Below are 9,210 nucleotides of genomic sequence, written 5' to 3'. Positions count from 1 at the left end.
TTAATTAATAAGTGTGTGTATAATACTTTGAATATGTAATGCATTCTATAAGTGGTCTGATTATCATTTATTATTAAAAGATGCTGTAAAATTATTAGGGCCCCACTCAACCCATGAATTGTAACAAAATTTAAATAGCCAAAATGTATACTGCTCTAAAAGAAACAGATGGAACAAAAGCAAAAGTAGCAAGTATACAAAGTATCCATTTCTAAACCTCTGGGGTTTATCTGCTCATGCGTAGATGTTATCTTTAACCTGCAGGTGTATAATCTATAACACAGGAAAAACCCTGAGCATCTTCCCTACATTAGAAATCAGAGGTTTTCCCCCGCTTTTCTCAGGATTCTTCCCCCTCCTCCATCCCCCCAGGAAGCATAGTGTTGGTGAAAGCCCTCATGAGTGACCTCCTAATTATTACTAATGTTACAATAGTGTAGTGTGCTGGGTACCGTATGAACACCCTGGAGGGAGAGTCCCTGCTCCAAAGAGACTGAGAGAGATAAAGCGTGGGAGGGGAAATGGAGGTGAAGTCACACAGAAGGTGAGTGGTAGATGTGTAAATAGAATCCAGGTCTCACAGACCATTTCACTAAATCACATGACTGTACTGCCTCTGGATGTCACCCTCTGTCTAACCAGAGGCCTGACACAGCATGGGCACCAGCCATTCACCCTTACCCACCAGTGTCCCCCACCCCCACCAATGACCTGACCTGGAGAAACCATTTCCAGGGATAAGACTGGAGTTCAGTCTCCATGTCCATTCAATGCTCAACCTCTCTGCAGAGGGTGCCAGCTAGTGCCAGCTGAGTGGTGCTTCTGTGTGATGTGGGCACCGGCCTATTAGGTGCCGGACTGAAACCCACCAACTCAGTCTCTCTGTCTCCCCTTTTCCCATCACCATATATCGTTATAGGTGATTGAAACATTCTGTAAACTTTTATCCACTTTCCCACAATTAGGGTACATTTGTCAGCCCAGTTATTACAACACCCCAAAAACCCTAAACTGGCCAACCAAACAAAAACCCTTAATAAACCAATCATAAAAAACAATAAAGGTGAATTAATAAAAATTTTTTAAAAGACCTAAAAACCTAAAAGCCTACCCCATGCAGAACTTAGACCCTGAAAAGAGAGATGAGTCAAAGACGCATTAGGGATTTTGCTATTGCTATAGATTTTGTATGGAAGGCATTCAGATACTACAGTCATGGGCAGCAGTAAAAGCCTAGGATAGATCGCTAGATACCCATAGCAAATGAATTAATTTTGCTAAATAGCAAGTAAGCAAACCAACACAATGAATAAGTGCCACAATATGTACTTAGGTCCTTTATCTGAGATGAGTGTAGTTCATGGTAATTATTTAAGCTCCTACACTCACACTGAAGCAGAAAATGTTCCAGGGGCTATTTTGTAGAAATGAGAAAGTCTCTGGTTACAACAGTGCTTCCACTCTTAAATCTTTGCCGGGTGACAGGGAAAGCTTTTTGTTTGTGTGAGCGGTGGAGTTTGTGGCTTAACAAAGTTAGAATTAACGAGTTTCCACTAAGCACATCACCCATTAGGTATCTTACATGTTTCATTGCTTATCTGCAAAGACTTGTCTGCTTGAGAATCCTGACTCCCCCTTCATCTCTAGGGGGCGCACAAGTCAAACAAATCTTCAGTGGTAGAACTTTGCCTTACTGTTGTAGTGTATGGAAAAGCCCCATAGAATTCAATAGAAAATGATAGCCCTTCTGTAGGCTTTATGAACCATTCTATAGAACTGAATAGAGAATTCTATCCCTGCTTAAAAAACTCTATAATAGCCAGTACCAGATGTTGCATAGGAAGGGCAAGACACCCCATAAAGGACAATTATGGACTAATCTGTGCATCGGGGAAGATTTTCCCTAACCTCTGTCAGTTAGGAGTTGGCTTATGCCCTGGAGCATTGGGATTTATATCTGTTACACAATTCTATCCTGTCTCATGCAACGGTGGATGTTATCATCACTGTAAATATCTAACTCTATTCTGAATGCTAATAAGCTCTTGGCCACTGGAAGAGTTTGTGCAAATGAGTTCTTCAGGTTAATTAGGTGCTGTGAAAAAACAAAAATTAATCAATTTCAACAGATAAGTAATGGGTTCTCCTGGATCAGTCATGCAAATTAATAGCAGTCCTCACTGTTTACAAAGCTGTTTGAGCTCTAGTTTGGGGTACAATATTTCTGTGATACTGCTGATACCCAGCTCAGATTCCAGGGTGATGAGCAAGGTATAGGAGGGATGATCGATCGTTCAATCCCAGGGGTAAAATAAAATCCTGTCTCCACTGAAATCAAGGGGAAAACCTCCATTGATTTCAATGGGTCCAGGATTCCACCCCAGAATTGCAGGGTAAGGTTGCCTTTCCAATATTGTCACTTGACCCCACTCTTTTAGCATAACAAGCATTTCCACCTGGGGAACTCTGCTTACTTACTAAATGTATCAATTGAATTATGCTGCTCACTTTCCATCTCGGAGCCCTGCCCATCACAATCTTGCCGAGCAGCAAACGCCATAGGTATGTGAGGCTAGGAAAAGCAGCGCATGATTTCTATTTGAGACCAGCCACTGCAGTGACCTGCTTAAATATATGGCTAGGAAAAAAGGATATTTGGATTTATTTTAAAAAAGCCCCCCATTACTAAACGTTTCCTGTGGGCAGCAATCCACAAATGGAGTCTATGAAACAAAGTGGGAAGCAGCGTAGCTGAACAGACTGGAAGTCTAGTTTGTTACCTCTGCGCTTTGTGTCCTCAGATTTCAGCCTACTGCTGTACATATCAGGTTGGCCTTAGATATATGACTGGGGGCCAGATCCCTGTAATTCAGGTATTATTAGACCATGAGGAGGAAAGACCTTTATGTTCCCCAGTTGTACTGAAGAAAGCACAAGATGAGGCACTCAAATCTAATTCTCTGGAGTCACTAGAGGTTCAAATCAGTTCCAAGTGGTACAAAGAAGTGCCACCCCCCACTCCAAAAAAAACAAAACCAAACCCAGAGCACAATGGACAGAAATTATACCCCACCAGCACAGGACAAGGCATACTGCAAACTAAGGCTCTGTGACAGAAAGCACTCCCATATTCACATCCTACACATCATTGTAATAACCTTTGTACAAAATACGCCTTGTAAGGTCTCATTTGAAAACTAATAACTTGCTGGTCAATAATATCATGGTGAAATGTGTGCAGCAACAGTCTATGTAAAGTTATGAATTTCCCTGGTATGATGTTGTTAGCACATGTTCAAACCCACACAACCCTGACTAAGCAAAGGTTGTTTAACAGATCTGTCCTAGAATCATAGAATATTAGGGTTGGAAGAGACACGAGCATATGTGTTTATCTCAGTTTACATATAAGTAGTAAACAGGGTTCTTGAGACTGCAAGGGGGGGAAACGGTGGGAGACAAGGCAAATCTGCATTTCAGCATACACAGGGGAGAAGAAAGAGCAAGGAGCCACCTTCACCACCAGACTCTACAAAGTCGCCTTTGTTATTGTTTGCATAAACTTTGCTTTGAGGGGTAATCCCCAGAAGAATCCACTTCGAAGGGTGACTGGACTATAAAAGTGAAAGACAAAAAACACCTCAAGGGATCTCTCCTGATCTCTGTCCCTATCTCTCTCTTTCTCTCTCTTCCCATCTCTCTCTTCCCCCCCATCCCCACAAAGTCAAAAGAATCAGCCCTTTGACTTTGAGGGGTTCCTGACCTGAGATTTTGGTCAGCAACATTGCTAGCTTATTAAGTTTTAGTACTAGAAAGTATTTTATTTTTATTTCTCTTGTAACCATTTCTGACTTTAATGCTGTATACTTGTACTCACTTAAAATATCTCTCTTTGCAGTTAAATAAACTTGTTTTATTTTTTTAATTAAACTAATTCAGTGTTGTTTGGGTAACTCCAATTAAAGTAGCCAACTGTTGCATATTGACCCCTTACAGGGGCAACAGACTGCTGAGATCTGAACTGCTCAGGAGTGGGTCAGTGCAGAACACACATTTTGGGGGTATGTTGGGGGTCACCCTGCAAGGCTGGTGGAAGCCAGTGTGTGACTGGAGTGCTGCTGACCGGCTGCTGTGGTCAGAGCTGTTGGGCCAGGGCTGTGTCTATATACACTTACTCAGGCTCTTACCTGCATGCTCTTAAGTTGTTTGTGAGCGGCCCAGGTTGGGAGCTACAACAGCAAAGCATTCTGAGGCACCCAGGGTTACGGGGCAGGTGGTGACTCAACCTCTCACTGGTCTGGATTGCACCCTGGAACCAGACAGGCCCCAGTTCAGCAAAGCGCTTAAATACAAACAACTTTAAGTACACACTTAAATCCGTCCCTCTTGATCAAGTCACTTAAGCACTTGTTAAACTTTAAACACGTGTGTATGTGAATTGGGGCCTAACTGAGGGCAGAATTCAGCTGAGAACTGGGTGCACTGACTGATGGAGCCCTTTGTCTCAAGGTGGAATATTAGTAAGGGCCTGGGCTGCAAACGTCAGATACAGATTCAAAAAGCAGCGTGTGTTCAGGGCTTCGATTTGGGCCCTTCACTACTGAGAGTTTATACAGCGCTGCAGCTGCGCCATTGCAGCCACTATAGCAAAGCTGCTCCTACACCAGTAGGAGAGCTTCTCCTGTCAGCGTAGCTAGGCCACTTCCCTGAGAGGCAGTGGGAGAAGCGCTCCCACCAACACAGCCCTGTCTACACAGGGAGTTAGGTCGGTATGATTATGATGCTCAGGGGGGCGGATTTTTTTCACAATTCGTTATACCAATGTAGGTCTGCAGCGTAGACCTAGCCTGAGATTGGAAACTGACCTCCTGCCTCACATCACATGTAAATGCCACCAGATAGCAGAAGAAATGGATGATTCACCCAGCCAGCCTATTATTTTGCTGACTTCTTCCCTCTGCGGCTCCACTCAGCCATGTGCGCATCCACCCTGTGTTTTGGGAAGAGTGCACAGGCTAGTCTCCTCTGAATGCACTGTTGGGCGTATCGAGCTCACACAGAGGCATTGAGATACAACCTGAAGCCAGAGACCACTTGAATTTTCAGCTTCATGTAGGATGTTCCAGTCAGTCCAGGCAGCCAGGGTTTCAATATCGGTCAGATTGTAACAGCAGCTTGTCTTTGAAGGAGTAAATTATGACACGTATCCCAAATAAATCATTCCGATTACAAAAATAAATACACATAGTGGGGACACCCATGTGTACTTGTTGGACAATAACACTAGGGATCTAGGTTTTCCATGGGCAAGGGATGTAAACAAAATTTCCACCCATCACATGATTCCTTGCCAGATGACATTTCAGGCCTTGTGCCTTATAACATCCCATCACATCCAAGCCAGTGTCTGTGGCCCAGACACCTTCTTCTCCCACATCTCCCTAATGCATCTGACACCTTCCCCACCCCATCCCTCCTGCAGAGTCACAGCTGATGGGCTCTCCACAAGAAGGATGCTACATAAACCCCCATGCCACCAAGTTCTTCTCTCTGATTTCCCTGTGTGCTCTGTCATCGCAGGGTACATCTATATGGCAAGCAGCAGCCTGCTGCTCTAGACCCAGGCTCTGAGACTCACTGACCTGGCCTGCTGCTTGCTGTTAGACCAGGGCATTCAAGTGTACGTATTGTACAGCACCAAGGAGGGAAGCAGCCTGGAGAAGGCACTTGACAAGGGAGTTGGGAGACCCACATTCTATCCCCATCTCTGCCATTGACTCACTGTGTAGCTTCGGCTAAGTCATGGTGCAGCTCTGTGCCTCAGTTTCCCCATCTGTGTACTTCCCTTCTCTTTGTCAATTGCTTTGAGCTCTACAGATGGAAAGTGTTATCGAAAAGCTAAGAGCTACATTTTTAAAGGTCTTTAGGTGCCTAACTCCCACTGCTTTCAATGGGAGTTAGGCACCTAAATACTTTAAAAACCCTGGCCCTAAGTTTATTCGCAAATAGCAATTATCTTAGAGAGCCCATAGCATGCTAGGTGTTGTGCAGAACAAACAAGATGGCTCAATACCTGCCCAGATGTGCGTACAATCTCCTTTTAGCCATGACGCAATGAAAAGGAGTAACAAAAAAACAGGGAGCATAATATATTAATACATTGCGTCTTGCCACACAGACTGAAGACGCTGCTCAGGGCTGGGCCGGCCCTTGAAACCCAGGCTGCTTTCTGTCCATTTCACACTATCCATCATTAGCATCCATGTCATGTTTCGTGTCAGGCCACGGCAACGTCAATGGCACTGAATAATAGCAGTAATGATAATAAAGAGACGCAGCAGCAGTTCAGTTTACTGGCTGGCTTTTCGTCTGTTGACCCTGAAACGCCTCCTCTGCATCTCAGCATCCTTTATCTCAAATGTGCAGGAATTCTTTCCTGTCAGGGCCTGGAAGGGATTTCAAACAAACAAACAGAGATTTGCAGCCAGTCAGATAATTAAAGTGAATCGGCCAAGTTCTAATTCCCTTTGTACTCGGAGCAGACATTTAAAAAGAGGAAAACAAGAACGGAGGCTGCCAGTGGGGGAGGCCGGCCTGCTCTCTCCACCCCATCCCCCTTCCAACCTAAGCGGTTTGAATTCTATTTTGTCTTCCTGCAGCCTCCCAGGGGGAGCGCTCGGTGCTCTGGTCCATACGCCTGCCCAAAGGCCAGAGTCAGCTCATGCGGCCCATATTCTGGGCTATCCTGGGAGTGGGACGATGGGCCTGAGTCAGGGTGTAAAAAACACCCTGACATGACACACCTATGCAGGCCATGCAGGCTTTGGGCCCCTGGGAGTACCTGGCATGAAGTGCCAGTTTACCCCTTTCTGGGGGCAGGTGGGAAGGGAATGGATGGACCCAGGGTCTCCCTCCCTCCTCCCCTCACCCCACGCACAAACTTTATGGCCATGCAACTGCGGTAGGGGGCGTTATTACTGGAATAGGGCGGGTGCTAATTACTACTTCCCACACACACAAAATTCCCACTCGGGCAAGGAGGAATTGTAATTGACAGCGGTGTTTCCGAAGCATGTTTTCTGGGGAGTATTTCTTATGTATCACTCCTTCTCAGGCCTGTGTTGAAAGGCATAATCTAGCCCTATATAAATCAACAGTGGCCACTAAAGCAATATTAGCCCTGGGGCATGGCCCAGTTTAATCTCTGAGGTGTAAGGATGGGATTTGTCACCGCCTCCTAAGCCTGGTCTGAATGGGCCAAACTCAGGCCAGGTGTAAATAGGGGAAACTCCATAGACATTGCATTTGGTTACACCAGGTCTGAATGTGGGACATCTTTTCTCAACCCTTCTCCCGCACGTTGGGTCTAGCAGGGATCAAGGGAGGCAGAGAGCCCTCCCCCCGCACCCCTACATAATGGCTCAGCTATGGCATTGCAGGAAAGCACCTCTCTGCTCCCCAGCATGCTGCATCTGTGACAGGCTCTGCCCAATGAGCCAATGCCACGTGGGACTGTAAATGGGCCTAGTTTGCAGTGAGAGTGGCTGGCAGTGAGAATGAACCCATGACAGGTTTTGCCCCAGATGGTGGAGCCTGGAATTAATAGAGACTAAAAATTCAGTGCTGATGTCAGGAGTTGGCAGGTTTAGTGCAAACATCCACTTGGACTGGATGTCTGCACAGGCTTGAAACACCCACCCCTTGTCCCAGCCTTCCCTAGAGCCTCTGCCAAAGTGGGCAGGGGGCATTTGGGGGTGGTTTGTTTTATCCTGGTAAGGAACATGGAGGCGGATTTTCCAGGTCATTACTTCAAATTGCTCCTCTTTGGCCTCCCCAAGTCCCAGTTCTCCAGACTCTGTCATGTGCAGACCAGACAAAGTGTTCCATTCTCATCCTTACACACCACTGGTTTCCTGTTCATTGGGAAGGCTCCACTTCAAAACCACCCTCCTTGCCTTTAAAGACTTCCCTGCACTCACCTACAGCTTATCTCATAAATGGAATCTCTGTCTCTCTTCCTGCTTCCACCACTCACTGCTCACCCGTCTCCTCTCTGTCCTTTTACTCGGGCTTAGCAATTGTGCAAGAGCCTTCTCCTCTGCAGCTTTTGCAATCTGAAACAGCCTCCATGCCTCAGTAGCTCTCCGTCTCTTTCCAGATTTCAGCCGAAAACATATGAACCAAACCTGGGCTGCAAATCCACGGAGGTTTGCCCAGGACAGTTCAGGTGCTTCTCTTTCCAACTGAACTACAAACACATTTATTGTTGTTTTCTTGTTGATCTAATAACTCTGACATTGCTAAAGGCTGAACAGTCTTCAGATGCCTTTGTAACTGCACATTGCAAGCACTTTCCCCCCCCCGCCCCCCAAAAGCTGGCTCTAAAACAGTCTCTCTGCTGAAGGAGAATGGGAGGGGAACACATATATTATGCGAGATGGTTGATCTTTTATGGCAGTCGTGTTTACTTGTGAGGAGAGAGGGGATAACTCAGAAGTGGCATCCTCCTCTCCTCACTCAGGGAGATAATGTCCCTAACAATCATCACTCAGCATGTGTTCTTGATGTAGACAGTACACTTCATGCTGGGTTTCTCAGCCCTTGCTCTCTTCCAGATGCTGCTGCTGACTTGCTGCGTGGCTTTATGGGAGTCACTTCACTTCTGCTTCCCCATCAGTAAAATGAGGATTATGCTACTTTATGTACCTTGTAGGACAGGGAGCTGTGAACCATTAGCTAATGGTTTTAAAGTATGTTGACATCCTCAGGTGAAAGGAGCTAAAGAAGAACAAAGTATTTATTATTAGTAGCACTTAAGTACTTTTCATCTCAGATCTCACAGCATTTTGTTAAGGGAAGTCAGAATTGCTGTATCCACTTTACAATAAGGGAAAATGAGGCAGGGAGAAATTAAGGGACTTGCCCAAGGCTCACAGTAACTCAGTAGCAGAGTCAGGAACAGGCCGCAGCTAGCCTGCATGCTAGTCCAGTATCCCAGCCATTGACTGTGCTGCCTTACACTTCCACAAGACCACAGTGCTGCTGAGTTAAGGTGTGATTAAACTGTGGGAGAAGCTGCAGATTGATTTGAGTGCCCCACAGTAATATAAAGAAGGGATTACAAGCTGGTAAATGCCCAGGCTGCATGTAGAAAATCCATACACTGGGAGAGACTCCAGCTAAAAGGTTCAGCTGGGACAAGCGTTTGTG

This window comes from Natator depressus, chromosome 14, assembly GCF_965152275.1.
Source record: "Natator depressus isolate rNatDep1 chromosome 14, rNatDep2.hap1, whole genome shotgun sequence".
Classification (NCBI taxonomy): domain Eukaryota; kingdom Metazoa; phylum Chordata; order Testudines; family Cheloniidae; genus Natator; species Natator depressus.
This window is presented reverse-complemented; position numbering follows the sequence as displayed.